This window comes from Gymnoscopelus braueri (assembly GCF_963280865.1).
Source record: "Gymnoscopelus braueri genome assembly, chromosome: 5".
NCBI lineage: Eukaryota > Metazoa > Chordata > Actinopteri > Myctophiformes > Myctophidae > Gymnoscopelus > Gymnoscopelus braueri.
Genome location: NC_137606.1, coordinates 20,716,544 through 20,731,645, shown reverse-complemented (window position 1 = coordinate 20,731,645; position 15,102 = coordinate 20,716,544). Strand labels below are relative to the sequence as shown.

General features: G+C 41.5%; 1 protein-coding gene across 2 annotated transcripts in view; it reads right to left on the bottom strand.

Annotated features, from left to right (window-relative positions):
- The window catches only part of LOC308085604 (SPRY domain-containing SOCS box protein 4-like), a 121,673-nt gene extending 110,788 nt beyond the window's left edge, over positions 1-10,885 (bottom strand). For both annotated transcript variants that reach the window (XR_013933191.1, XM_080428820.1), the window contains exon 1: positions 10,643-10,885. The gene's annotated coding sequence lies outside the window, so the exon portion shown is untranslated. The remainder of the gene's footprint in view (positions 1-10,642) is intronic.
- Positions 10,886-15,102: the final 4,217 nt, after the last annotated feature.

Genomic DNA, 15,102 nt, shown 5'->3' with positions numbered 1-15,102 from the left:
TTTGTGTTATGATTATTGTTATGAAAATAAATATGTATGAGTGCTTTTAAGTAATTATGCAGTATTTTAAGTAGATTATAGTGCATTATAGATATGTTTATAATGTATTATAGGCATGGGCTTCATAGAAAGCTTTAGAAGATTTTTCTCAGAATTTTGACAGCCTAGTCTTTGCTGAAGCTTTCTTTTTATGAAACAGGAAATAAAGAAAAATATCTACAGTTAATAAATAATATTTAAATGAATAGTTCATATTTTATTTAAAATATAGTCTGAGATAATTAAATTCTCATTACCGAAATAGAAGTTCTCTCTACCGCAACTACCCTAAAATTGTAGCAGTGTATGAGAATGGGTGTTGCGGAGGATGAGAACCCTTAGCATGTTTTGCTAACAACAGAGAAGCCATGATGGATGAGGCAATCTTTACTCAATGTACGTGTGTAGTATATTGTCACCCAATTTTTGTCACCCAATTTTTTTTATCTAACTATTTTCTAAATGACGAAAACTACCTGTATCGGTAATGATAATCAGAAAGTCGTGTACGCAGTCTGACAAGAGAAATGTTAACTTTTAACTGGAAAAATGTACAGAGATCTGCTAAACTGGTAGCCATCTTGAATGTACTGGCAGATGTGTTGAGTCATTCAAAACTCAAACTTTTATTTACAATTCTCTTTGTGTGTTTAAACAGTCCTTCAAAAATGTTGCGGAGGATGAGAACATCACTCATGGACACTTAATTTTCCCACTATTTCTTCATTATTATTTTAGATGGATATTCAGTTAATACTTTTTCTGTCATTTGAAAACAATTATTAGAACATCCATTAAAAAAATTCTGAATATTTACGCATTAATCTGTTTAAATTACAACATAACATACGCTCACGCAGATATGGACGCGTTGCGGTAATGAGAATTTCAGGATAAAATGAAATAAAATACAAAAATGATTAATTCCTATGTTAAAATTACTCTTTGTGCAAGGTAGAGGACACTATTATCTTTATTATGATATATTGTTATCTTACTAATTTACATATTTTATAGTTAAAATCCTTACTGCCATGGTATTTTTTGGTTTCATGAGAATGACCCGCGTAAGTAAAAATTAAGTTCATCATTCCTCAGTTTTTTCTTCTTCAGTCGGCTGAGGTCTTGAAAGATTGCTATCATGTGAGTGACGCATTATTTTACCTCGGATATCTACATAATAATCCCGCTAGTGTTTCAGTAGTGCGAGTGTGGGGGAAAAATGGAAAAAAATACACTAATCGCGGGTGTCTTGGACAAAGATACCAAGGATTAGTCAGTGAAGTGACACAGTTCGACAGCGGACACACGCTAGAGGCTTTCTTATGAGAAGAGTCCTAGAACAGAGATAGCGCTTGGGATGGTGGGTCGTACCGGGACAGGCTTGTGGCAGCCGGGCTGGCGAGGCGCATCCATTGGTGCCCGGCCCGAGTCTGTCCGTCGCTCCCCGGCCGGTCTGTATGGATTTTTTGTTATTGCGGTAATAAATCACTGTTTACCAACGGTATGGCGGTATCTCCCAAAAAAAGTTTTTTGAATAAAATTTTACAAAGATTTTAATTAAAACAAAAAAAAAACATAATAATCGAATAATGAACTTGACACCGCGGGATGCATTACACAACTGCAGTATCGCGGTTATTGCACCCAGCCCTACGGCCTGGGCGCTAAAAAGTTATCCCAGTCACAATTGACTGTTGTTTGTCTTTGTGAGGTGCATTTTGCCCTCTTGCTGACCCACTGTTTTAGGTGCAAGTGCTTTGCATGGCATACAGTGCTATGAAGTGAGAGAGAGAGAGCGCAGACGATTAGAAGGATAAGAGAAGTGTTCTGAACGTCACAGTGAACACTTCCTGCTTCCAGGTGGGTGATTTAGTAGCGACAGTGAGTGAAGTAGTGAGCTGACCTCTTGATCCCAACGACAAGCACAAACGAGAGAGGAGGATTTGATTTAACAAATTCATTTACCAACACACACCTAAAATGGTGGATAATTGAGAACAACCTACGATTTGTGCTCCCATTCCAATAGCAACGAGTTATCTCCCTGCGTATTTCCATCACAACATATAAATAGGCTGTATTCAAGCTAGGACATTTTGCTACGTCCCGAAACAACAATCATCAACGTTTGCAGCCATCAACCATGCATGCCCCTTCATCCTAGTTAAGTACTTGTGATAATGACTACAGTTATAATGGTCCTACTAACTGCTTGATTAATGCAATGGCAGTGAGAAGAGGCAATCACGTTCTGCCTTCACTGCCGGGCCCCGCTCTTATCTCCTTACTACCCTGGTATTATTGATCACTACAGTACTGTACTGTCCATTCGTTGTTCCCCTCCATCCTTGTCTCTATCTGGGTCAAATGCTTATCGTTGTTTCTCCTTGTATTTTATTTTTACTTTATCTTTTTACAATTTTTCAGTCACGCACGATGGATCAATGATTGCTGGTAGTCCATTTACTTGTCACAACCATGTACCTTACATGATCTGTGCACAACAGCTGTGCTGACGTCTGTGCATGCTTCAAGTCTGTCTTAACAAAACAAATATTGGGTGCAATTGTGTAGCCTACAATTTGTTTAATCAGTTCTCTCTGCTAATGTTTCGACTTCAAACAGTTTCATGGAAAGGGTGAGACAAACAAAACAGCCAAAACAGCATACATTTTTGTATCTCTTTCTAACTTGCCTAGCCTAGACTGTTAATACCAGTGATAAAGTATTATGCTTGCTGAGCTCAGCAATTTTCTTCATAAGAAGCATAGAGACACCTGAGGAAAATGGGTTGAAAAGAATGAAGGCAGGAGTGCGCGAGCGTTCACATGTACACATCAGGTCCAGCCCGGATTAAGTTGCATTTTGCCCAGTCCGGCCTGTGACCTAAAATGAGTTTGACACCCCTGCCATAGATCATTCAGTGTGTATTGTCTGGAATTCATGCAAAACTGTCAGTAGTAATTTGCATGTCCTGTCCTTGCTGTTGACAGATGGAGGAAGAAACAGTGAGTTCACACTGCCCATCTAGATAAACATCACTGAGCCGCTACACTGATCCAACAACAGATAGGCCTAATGCACACTCAGGTATATCAAGCCTACATGAATACCGATTTTACTAGGAAATAAAGAATAATGGAGGCAAGAGGGAACAGGGAATGCTTTGAACAATCCAACATGCAATTTCATTCATTATGTGTGTAATCACTGTACAGGAAGCAGCGTTTCAGTGCACCTTACAGGCACCAGTATAGAAACATGTGTGGGTGGAAGTCAGTCACTTCCAGTAGCTCCTCACTCTTTTTCCACAGATCAGATCAGTGGAGAGAGAGATAAACGATTCCAGTCACTGCTGAACCATCTCTCTTCCTCTCCATTTTAATGTCCATTGGGAGATGCATTCATCATCGCTCCAGAAGGGCCAGGGTGAGAATCCAATCTGCACTATAGTATGTGACCACTGCATCACACCCAAGGAGCCCCCCAGGCAGCTCCAGCTTATGAGTGCCATAAACTATTCTGTTATAATAATCGGGCAAAGTGTGACCGTGGAATAAACTGGGGGAAAGGTAGCCGCTCAATTAGCAGTGCATATTAGAGGGAAAAACCTCTTTAAAAAAGGAAAATATCTGCTATTGAATCTAATCAGTGCAGATAGCCTGACAGCTGCTGGCACACTGCCGCTGCAGCCAAGCTGCACCAGACAGGGTGGGTGGGCGTCGGTCAATTAACAACCTGTCAAGCTTAGTGCCGCTTTTGCGTCACACACCTGATTCATTGGGATCCAGGCAAAAAATGGCTACCGTCCACCACCTGTCTGTACTCACAAAAGGTGCTGTAAGCAAACGTTTTGCATATTGTTCCAATGTGTTTAATTGTCCAATGAAATCTGTTAATGTGCACTTGAATACAATACAAGACAAATGCATGGAAAAATCTTTCTCTGCTGTTCCACTGTAAAGGCAAGCATAGCGAACTTTATATGCTTTTTTTTTCAATAATTAAATGCAGATGAAATCTTAAATAATGCAATCATTCCGTCACAGTTTAACAAGTCCAAACTCATTTTAACAATCATGAAGGGGGGTGGGGGAGCATGCCTTGAAAGGAGGAAAGGAGGAGACGATTCAATTTAATTCAAAGCGCTCAAGTGATTACATTCTATTACATGGTGGGGAACACGAGGGCACGACTGGCCTTTTAAACAACCGTACTGTCCCTGAACACCCCTGCCCGGCCCCCGCACCACGCCACATCACTCTTAATGGGATTTTACAACATTAACATTCTTCCTGAGTCAGCATCACACACATATGCACACTGGCAACACAGCTCCCCTAGTGAAACAAGCCTGAGTTGGATTGTGTGTGTGTGTGTGTGTGTGTGTGTGTGTGTGTGTGTGTGTGTGTGTGTGTGTGTGTGTGTGTGTGTGTGTGTGTGTGTGTGTGTGTGTGTGTGTTGGCTGGGTAAGAGAGAGAGAAACAGAGGAAGGGCATGACTGGGCACGAATAAGAATTGAGGGATGCACACTCACTACAGCGAATGTGTTCTCACAAACACGAGCAGGTGGAAGAAAGGGCGGTCAGGGGAGGTTAGGTGTGTCTCCTCCGTGGGGATTGCCAGGCCTGATACAGTAGCATGGGACCATGTTGCACAGATGGAAAGGCATTCATCATATTTGTCACAAGCGGAGAGACAGACAGGCAGAAGGTCATTTGGAGGGGGCAGGGCTGAAGGAGCGAGTGAGCGCTGTCGGCTGCCATGGCTCCAGGGACAGCGACCGGAGGGATTTGAGGAGTCTTCTTGAGAAAAAAAAAATCCCATTCCCCAAAGTATTATTTGTGCGATGTCAGAACATCAAAGAGGTACATCTGTCAGATAGCCTTCCTCTTCAAGACACAGTAGGTGACACTCAACTCGAGATTAAAATTGCAGTGTGTCTTCAAATGCTCTCTTTTAATCTATCAAAAACTTGACTAGCAGGAAATAAATCAATTACAGCCATTTTAAGTACTGGACAGGGAAACAGCTAAGATAATGACTAAAATGGCAGAAAATGAGAGCACTGAAAAGGAGAGCCTCTTGATTATTATTATTATGCAATCATCCTTGTCTGTGGCAGCGACTGGAGCTCAACACAATAGAGGCCAGGCCAGGGAGCGACACCGCAATCATTTGTCATCATCATTTACCCAAATATCCCAGCAGGAGAGCTGTCATAGCAATATGTGCCCAAGTGGTCCAAATCAATTGTCATCTACCCCAATAAAGAGTTTAACTCAATTTCTAACTTGTGATGCATACATGTGTGCCTGCCTGTAATATTGTTAACTCCCAGGTGCAGTGTTATGGAGGCAGTGAGAACCAGTAGTGGCGTGCAACTCTGTCGAGTGACTCCCGACAAATAACACGAAGCCTCAGGCCCTGATGGAAGGAATCAATCCACCATAATCCCATTCCCCAAAAACACACATGCCAAGGATCTGAATGACAACAGGCCAGTTGCCCTGACACCAGTGCTGTGTAAATGCATGGAAAGAGTGGTGAGTGACCACCTCTCCAGCATGGTGGTGATACTGGATAGACTTCAGTTTGCCAATAAGGTAAAAGGGGGGGAGGGGGGGGGGGCGTCCTTTTAGACACTGCAGCCAGACACCTGGACTCAACACACCGACCACACTAGGATTGTATTCATGGACCTTTCTTCTGCTTTTAACGTTGTACATACAATGACCCTACATCACCGCCTAATGGTGTTTCAGGTCAACCCAAAACTGGTGGTTTTATGCATCAACTGAGTCTTTGTTTTGGTTTTTAACAGTACAGGCCACATTTACAACAGGCGCTTGTAAATCATTTTAAATTGATTTCATCCTGGTACAATGCCACAGTTCAGCAAAATAATTGGTTCACCCTCAAACTCTGTCATCTGAACTGATCAAGCAGGACCCCTCCCTCTCCCCCTCCACCAATCCTTCCAATTACTGCCATCAGGTCGACATTACAAAGTCCCACTGGCCCACAAAAAGATCTATATATTTAATATTAATATCAATTAATTCATATTTGCTTCCTCTGCGATCATCACTCTGAACAAATTAAATAGGCACTATTCTGACCTGTAGTGTTTAACACTGCTCTTGTAGTTTTAACTGTATATGTGTGTGTGTGTGTGTGTGTGTGTGTGTGTGTGTGTGTGTGTGTGTGTGTGTGTGTGTGTGTGTGTGTGTGTGTGTGCGTGCGTGCGTGCGTGCGTGCGTGCGTGCGTGCGTGCGTGCGTGCGTGCGTGCGTGCGTGCGTGCGTGCGTGCGTGCGTGCGTGTGTGTGTGTGTGAATGAAAGAGTGACGTTAGGACAGAGAGAATGATATGTGGTTCATATTATAAGAACATTAATTAAAGCCTCATTATTAGTATCGGGAAGAGAAACTCAGATGGAACAAGGAAAAGGGTCGACTTCTGCCTGATCGCACCATGTCGCACATCAAAAACAGCAGATCTACAAGCTCACAAAGCTTTGCAGCTAAATTCATTGTGAGCTTGTAGATCAGCTATTTTCACGTAACCAAGTATAACTCAGGCTTACTACATAGCACAACAGCACCAGTGAACAAAGCAAAGGGATGAAACAAAACCGCACAGTGCACCATTGAATAATACACAAGGCATGCGTTCCCTACCCTATACTGTAAATGCAATGGGCACAACATTTATAAAGTTGTGCCCATTGCATTGTTCAGCAGAGCAAACGGTGTGTTGTGGCAAATGCACTACTCTATCACTGTCTGGATGTCCAGGACCCAAGAACACTCTCTCTAATGAAGCCCCCTTCAGTGACAGTCCTGAACAGATTAAGATTGATGCATGCCGTACGCAGTGCCAACCGCTATGCCCAGAAACACCTAAACCATTGGCACTCACACAAAGTTGGACAGCAAAGAATATCCATCCCTGTCAATTGGGGCTGGAACATCTCACCGATTTATTCATTATTGTTCATGTCGGTTAGTCGAATAATCGAGAAGCAGGTTTTTTTAAGATATTGTTGCATTTTTTTAATATATCAACGAATAGACATGAAAACAATTATAACAGATTATTTAATATTTATAATTTAATTATTTAAATTATAATTCACTAAATCGATTATGCTGACCCCTTAAGCCCTATATTATACTTTGTTGTACAATGGTGTAGTGCAAAAATAGCAGGTCTACAAGCTCAACGCGTTGCAATGTGACACATGAGCTTGTAGATCTGATAATTTCGCAAATATTTTTTATTTTATTAAAAAGGTGCAGTAAGTGATATTTTTTGTCAAAGCTCTATATTGTGATTATTGCTATAGTGTTTGTTCAGTCTCAGGGGTCTCTTCAGCTCAGAAAATGCAATTTCAAGTCAGGATACCAATTTTGTCTAATCAGGAGAGAGAACTCATTCAGGATACAGGATAAACAAGTGAAATTGTAAGTGATGACACAAAGAAGTGAAAGTGAGCAGCCAAAATTTGAAATTTGAACACTATAAAACTGAAGCTGAGAAATTGGTACTCTGTACTCTCCAGCATACTGTTGACACCAGCCCATACGTGGCCCTGGGTACTGCTGGTGACCCCACCCCATGTGGCCTTGGGTATTGATGTTGACCTAACCCCATGTGATCCTGGGTGCACTGTGGATGACATTTTGCTAAGCACGCCCCCATCGTTGTGCAGGCATGAAGACAGCGAGACCTTGAGGCTCATGAAGCATGCCATAGTGAGCGAATTCCCGCTCCGAGCAGCCAATGGCCCCACTGTCGCCTAATTTGGCAAGCCATGGTGGACGGAATAGGTAATTGCCCGTTTCCAAATTGCACATAGTGTACTTGACAATAGAGCACCGAAGTCTGACGTAATTTACACATCCTACCTGGGTCGCGGTTTCCCCCCCCCCCCCCGTTCTGAATTCCCATAGACGTGTTTAATATCGCGTCAAATAAGAACTGTGTTCCAAAAATAAACGTGACCCCGGCGGTTTTACTCTTAATGATATGAACCATCAACTGACGGTGAGAAAACGCTAATGTTACTTCCGACTAATTAGTTAAAGTTTCAAATATGAGTGACTGACTATCATAAACGATACAGAGCCACCTCCCTGACAATATCGCCGAGACAGTTTGTTTATTTTTGGACCACAAATGAGACGATTCTAAGATGACACAATGTTATTCTCCATAGCGAAATTGCTTTACGAACCAGGGGATGGACGAGTGACGTCAGGACTTCTGTACTCTATGACGCTTGCATGATGTCCACTACATGATGTAAACAGACCGGCTACAAGCGGGCGCACATCACTTCCTCTCAGCCAAAGGAAGGACAGCATAGCCAATTAAAATGATGGAGGCATGGTTTGCGAAAAGCACACAGGCCATCCACCCAGGCTAGAGATGTGGTCAGAGGTTAACTGATGTCATCGAGGTCAATGGGGTCAAACCCCAGATGGTAATAGTTTAGAGAGTAAGGGCATAGGGGAACAATAGGAGTTTAGAATGTAGGTGGTCCCTGTGGAAATTCAAGCCAACTCTCAACTTGTTTTGGGGGTAATTCCGAAGAACAAAGCAACACCTTAGCCTAGATTAAACGTATTCTCGTATCAGCCACAGAAAAGACAAACAATTAGCCATCCTATCTGCCAGCTATCCCCTCCATCTTACCATCTGCTGTGCTCCCGCCCGCCCACACAGAATCCCTCACTGAACACTTGATCTGGACAGTAGCCTGTCAGGGCCCTGGAGGGCAAGGCAGATGGTGTGTGGTTACAGGCAAAACATTTAGCCTGGCTTTGAATAGCATGCAAACGGATAGAGATCGATTCAAACGGGCAAACATTTTTGACTTAAGTAAAAGTATCAATGCTGCAATGTAGAAATACACTGTCACAAGTAAAAGTCTGGAAATGTAAATTTAATTGAGTAAAAGTACAAAAGTATTGGTATCAAAATGTACTTAAAGTACCAAAAGTAGAAAGTACTCATTATGCAGAAGGTCTCATTTCACAAGTTTTCAAACGTATAAATCTTTTGACAATAGCAGATCTACAAGCTCACAATGCGACGCATCGCGAGGTATTGTGAGCTTGTAGATCGGCTATTTTTCAAATGGCCAAATTGTATACAGAGCTGAAGTGGTTCATGTATATTTTGTAATAATAATCCAAATCTACAAAGTGACTAGTAACTGAAGTTTTCAAATAATTGCAGCGGTGTAAAAGTACAATATTAGCCTCTGAGATGTAGTGGAGTAGTAGTAAAAGTATTGAAAATTGGAAATACTCCTGTAAAGTAAAAAAAACTCAAAATTGTACGCAAGTACAGTACTTGAGTAAATGTACTTAGTTACTTTACTGCAAACGGGCACAGAATCCTATACCATTCTGTCTGTATATGTAGGTTTGACCAACCGTGTTTGCTCACCTGCCTGTGCAGGTGATGATGTCAAAACAAAAGAAAACAAACAAAACAGTCCATAGTGTTTCAAAGTTTCCCCATAATAAAAAAGTAGATCCTGAAAGTGAAAGGGTACCGACCACAGTTAAACACCACCAACCAAAAAGAAATGGTTCATCTGCAGGAAAGTGTTCTTGTTTATATAAAAGGTATATTGCATAGTATTGTTTGTTAGTGTTTGTCATTAAATGTTTTGATGAATTGAATACACTGGAGCCAAATGGAAACAAGCCATAGTGCTTTCTTGGGTTTAATCCTTTTAGCATCCTTTTGTATACTTTCTGTGCATTCTTTTTGGCAAACTGTTAATAAAGTATCAATCAATCAATCAATCAATCAAAAGGTTTCTTCTTAGGTTTCTCATAGGGTGGTTACATTACGAACAACAGCCAAGATCAACTTAAAAGATTAACTAACCGCAACATTGGCTTATAGTTATTAATTATTATGGGTTTCTAACATAAAAAGGGCCACAACATCAGAAAATATTATGTCTCAAACACAAAGGTAGGCAAAGTTGTATGTTTGGTGTGTATTCTGTACAGCCAGCACTTACCAGAATGTAATAGGCTGATTATTATTAGTATTGTCGCAACACAGACACAGTCAGTCACTGAAGCAGTGGTGGAAAAAGTACTCACATTTTGTACTTAAGTAAAAGTATCAATACTGCAATGTAGAAATACTTCTGTTACATGTAAAAGTACTCATCATGCAGAATGTCCCACGTTTTCAAATGTTTTAAATGTACAAAAATATTTTGAAAATAGCAGATCTATAAGCTCACAATGGGCATTGTGAGCTTGTAGATCTGCTATTTTCAAATGGCCAAAATGTGTACAGTGAGAGTGGGTAATGTATGTATTGTAATAATAATCAAAATCTAGAAAGTAACTAAAGTTGTCAAATAATTGTAGTGGGGTAAAAAGTACAATATTTGCCTCTTGAGATGTAGTGGAGTACAAGTAAAAGTGCTGAAAATTGGAAACACTCCAGTCAAAATACCTCAAAATTGTACTCAAGTACAGTACATGAGTAAATGTAGGCGGCAGGCCTACTTAGTTACTTCACACCACCGTCAGTCAGAGAAGATAAGAGTATACTTACAGATACACACTCCTATGCAACAATGTATCAACAACTGAACCAAGGAGCCTTGCCTCACGACGCCAACTTTCCTCTTTCTCACGCAAAAAAAACGGCCAGACTTTTTTTTCCCGTCGAAGGAATGTAGCGACGTGTATTATAATAGACGAGTTGTTATTTTAAAAAAAAAAGTCCGTTAAAGAAAAACAGAAAAAGAAGGAGAAAAAAGAGAGCGCGAGACACTAGAGAACATTGCTTTTTGGAGACGTGTTGTGGTCGCGCGTGTGTGTGTGTGTGTGTGTGTGTGTGTGTGTGTGTGTGTCATGTGTGTGCGTGAGCAGCAGGGTTTTCCCGTCGGTCGGTCGGCTCTCTTTGTTCCCTCAGACACAGACGTGCATGTGCGTGTGAGACTCGCTGATTGGCCACGTCGCTGTTAGAGGGACGGGATCAGCAGTACAGTATATTATAGGTGATGGAGACACCACGAGCCTGGAAGCCAAGACACTCTGTGGTGTAAAGTAACTAAGTACATTTAGTAAGTACAGTACTGTACTTAAGTACAATTTCGAGGTTTTTTTGTTACTTTTCAGTAATTTTACTTCTACTCCACTACATCTCAGAGGCAAATGTTATATGTTTACTCCACTACAATTATTTGAAAACTTTAGTTACTAGTTACTTTGTAGATTTAGATTATTATTACAAAACACATGGGACATTCTGCATAATTAGTACTTTCTACTTTTGGTACATTAAGTACATTTTGATACTTTTGTAGTTTTACTCTTTTTTAATTCCAGACTTTTACTTGTAACAGAGTATTTCTACATTGCAGTATTGATACTCTTACTTAAGTAAAACAATTTAGTACTTTTTCCACCACTGAAGCCGCACTGGCTATCTGTCTTTTTAAGTGTGCCCTTTCCCTTGTACCCCCCAGGCCTGCTACGTGGGCCATATGGCACTAAATTGGATTAATTAGCAGTAACTCATTAGCTAAGAGTTTGAAGGGAGACCTGTATAGGATGACATGCTGTGCAGCTGCTGTAAGACCTATGGAAGACCATTTGTGTCACAATTTAATAAACACACAAATAAATAACACAATTAGCCTAAACTAACTAATAAATGTGTTTGTTTTTATTTATTTAATTGTTCTTTATTTATATAAAATACATATTTCTTTACTTTTGTTTTTACTTGTGGCACATGGTCCACCATGCACATTGGTAAGATACATGATAAAAGCTGGGAGGACAAAGTGTATTCTGACAGCACTCAACCCCGGTGACTATAGATAGAGAACAGCTTTGGCTGTCTTAAGTATTTCGAGAATTGAAATAGGCCTATAATAATTGTGTGCAATAGTCTTATTAGCGTCAGTGTAGATTAAGAGCCCATCTGTTTTGAGAGAACATTGTGTGCCTGCTCCCACACATTGTCTAATGATAATCAATTCCAAGAATAACATATTATTTTAGTTGTACACCCTTTTTTATTGTGTGTGAGTGTGAGTGTGAGTGTGTGTGTGTGTGTGTGTGTGTGTGTGTGTGTGTGTGTGTGTGTGTGTGTGTGTGTGTGTGTGTGTGTTTGTTGCTGGGGTGTCAGGTGCAACTGACCATAAGGAGTAAATATTCCTGTTCAGCTTTCTTATTTCCTTAGTAATTTTTTAGCTCGATTAACGTCTCCCTCTTCCCCTCCTCCTCTCCCTATCTATTACCACATAATTCCTTGCTGTGTGTTCCTCATAAAGTCAGAGACATAATCATAATTCACACATTACATACACCCATCCAAATGGAGATGAGTCACAACCTTCATACACACGAGTGTGTGCAGTGTGTAATTTGTGCAAGTGCCAGACATGCACGTATGTTGGTGGGAGTCAATGTGTGTGCGTGTGTGCGTGTGTGTGGCCTTGAGTGCATGTGTCTGCCCATCTGTCTGTCTGTCTTTTGGCACAAACCTCAGAGACAGTTGCCATGAGTGGCGGTCTCTCAGAACTCGCTGAAACTTCCACAAGTCCTCAGACACCCATGTTTCATCATCTGGTTTCCGTTGTCTCTTAGTCTGCCTTTCATTATGTCCTCTCTTTCATTCCTCTCTCTCTCTCTCTCTCTCACATACACACTCAGATTCTCTCTCTCCCCTCTCTCACACAACAGACAGACATGCACCACATACAAGAACTCTCTCCCTCCTCACTCTCTCCCTCCGCACACGCACGCGCACACGCGCACACACACACACACACACACACACACACACACACACACACACACACACACACAGTCTCAGGACCGCTCATGACGCTGCATATAATTGGATGCTGTATCGCCAGTCAAACAATGTCACCAAGCCGCCATGAGGTTTTCAGTTCCTCACAACATAAAGAGGAGCACATTGTCTCCATCTGGCTGAACTCCCTTTCACTTTGCCTCTATGGTGTGTGGGCGATCTGTGTGTATGTTTGTGCATGGGAGAGAAAGAAAGAGAGAAAGTCCCCCCACACACACCCACACAGTGTGCATTTCAGTTTCAGACACCCATGGGGGTTCAGACAAAGCTGAAGTTGAGTTTGCTTGTCTGTTTTATGAGTAGGCTATGTGTTGTGCATGTGTGTGCTTGCACGCCGCACATGTATGGATACCATATGTTGTGGCTGTGGTTTCTGTCAGACCACATTGTGGGCGGTAACAGCGGTAGATATCCGAAGCCACACTAAACTTTCCTGGGGTCCTGAGAGCTTCATCGCACCGCAACCCGTTGTGAGCTTCTTGTATATTGCCTATGAGAGATATGTGTAGAGGGAAATGCCAGGGAACTAGTATAGAGCCCTGGGGGTCCCCAGTCAACTAAAAGTACAGAGTTTAAGTGGTTAAAGTCAAAGCTGGCTCCATTAGAACGTGATATACTGCTCAGCCAATCATTGAGTCACCTGGAAGAGGAAAATGTCCACAGGGAACGAAGAGGATTAAGTAAGTGTCCTTTAGACACATGAAATGCCTGAAGTCGTGTTTAGGGTAATCAGAATCAGAATCAGAAGACTTTATTGCCATGACATGTAGACATGTTAGGAATTTGGTTTGATGCAGTGGAGCGCAGTTTACAACAGGAATTTCCTCATTAACTAACAATACAGGTTGTGTAATGTCTATGACTTCATATCAATAACTAGCTTTTTTGTTAGCACTATATTTGCATGAAATACTTCTCCCTACTCATAGCAGAGTAGTCCCACCTGTAAGCCCAGGAGCTTAATACAGTACCTCTTGGCCAGGAGGGATGGAGACCCAGGTTTGAAGCCAGGTGGTTACATAGGGGTGCTGAACTGAAATCCTTACTCACTTAAACTCTCAGTATCACGTTGATGTCACAGATGGTTAATTACACAAGGACCAGGGGTGCCATTCTACATTGCGGTTAAAAACCCAGCCTCCATAGTTTGACCTCAGTACATTGTCTCCAGTGCTAAGAGCAAAGAGGTCCACATCTGCGCTTTGTGAGGTGTGTTACACATTTAAGTCTGCTTTTCATTACATCACGGTTTGGTCTGGAAAGAATATGGTCAAGCAGGCAGACCACCATCACTGTCTTCTGTCTCTGTCTACCTGATAATGTGAGGCAATCAAGGTACAAGTCTACTCTGGCCCTGGGTGATCAATACTGCCCCCTGGTGGTTTTGAGTTTAATGATCACAATGTATTTTCATTTAAACACAATAAGACAGCTTGGAACCTGAACATATCTGCACTCTTTCCATTTTATTGAATTTTGTTTTACAAAAAAATAGGGGTGACAGAATGCATAGCGTGAGACACACTTCCAGTAGCCTCACCAAAGTTACCATGAGGGGGAGAGGGATGGGAAAACAATGTATTATATTATAAAAGTAAAATAAAAAAACACTGTTAGCGGTTATTCAACTGAGTGCATCCTCCTATGGTCTCACACATGCACATATAGAAACAACTGATTGACATACAGTATGAGGCAACTGAAGCACACACGCACACAGATTAAAACATACACACGGTCACGGAAACAACGCAAACATTCAGAGGCAAGACAATAACCATGAGTTGTGAACGTGTCCTGGGACAAACGACATTGATACAGTTGACAGATGGATATAACTGTAGTTTAAATGGCTAAAGTACTCTAGGTGCAAACAAGTGGACTCACCATTTGCATAGACTGTGTGAACCAGGCCGGTCTCAGGTCCATGGGAGTGTAGCCAGCACCGTGACTGAGGATACAAGTCATTACTAGCAGCAACACAAACGCCCATGGACGTAGAGCCCCAAGCACTACTACATCAGCTGCAGCGTAAATGGTAGTGTCCAGACTAATCAATACAATATTTGTTAATTAATTTACATCAAGGCTCTGTCTAATGCAGTGGTTCTCAAACTTTGAAATTTCAAAGACCCCCCATAACTCTGACAGTATACAAATGGAACCAAATGGACCCGTTATGG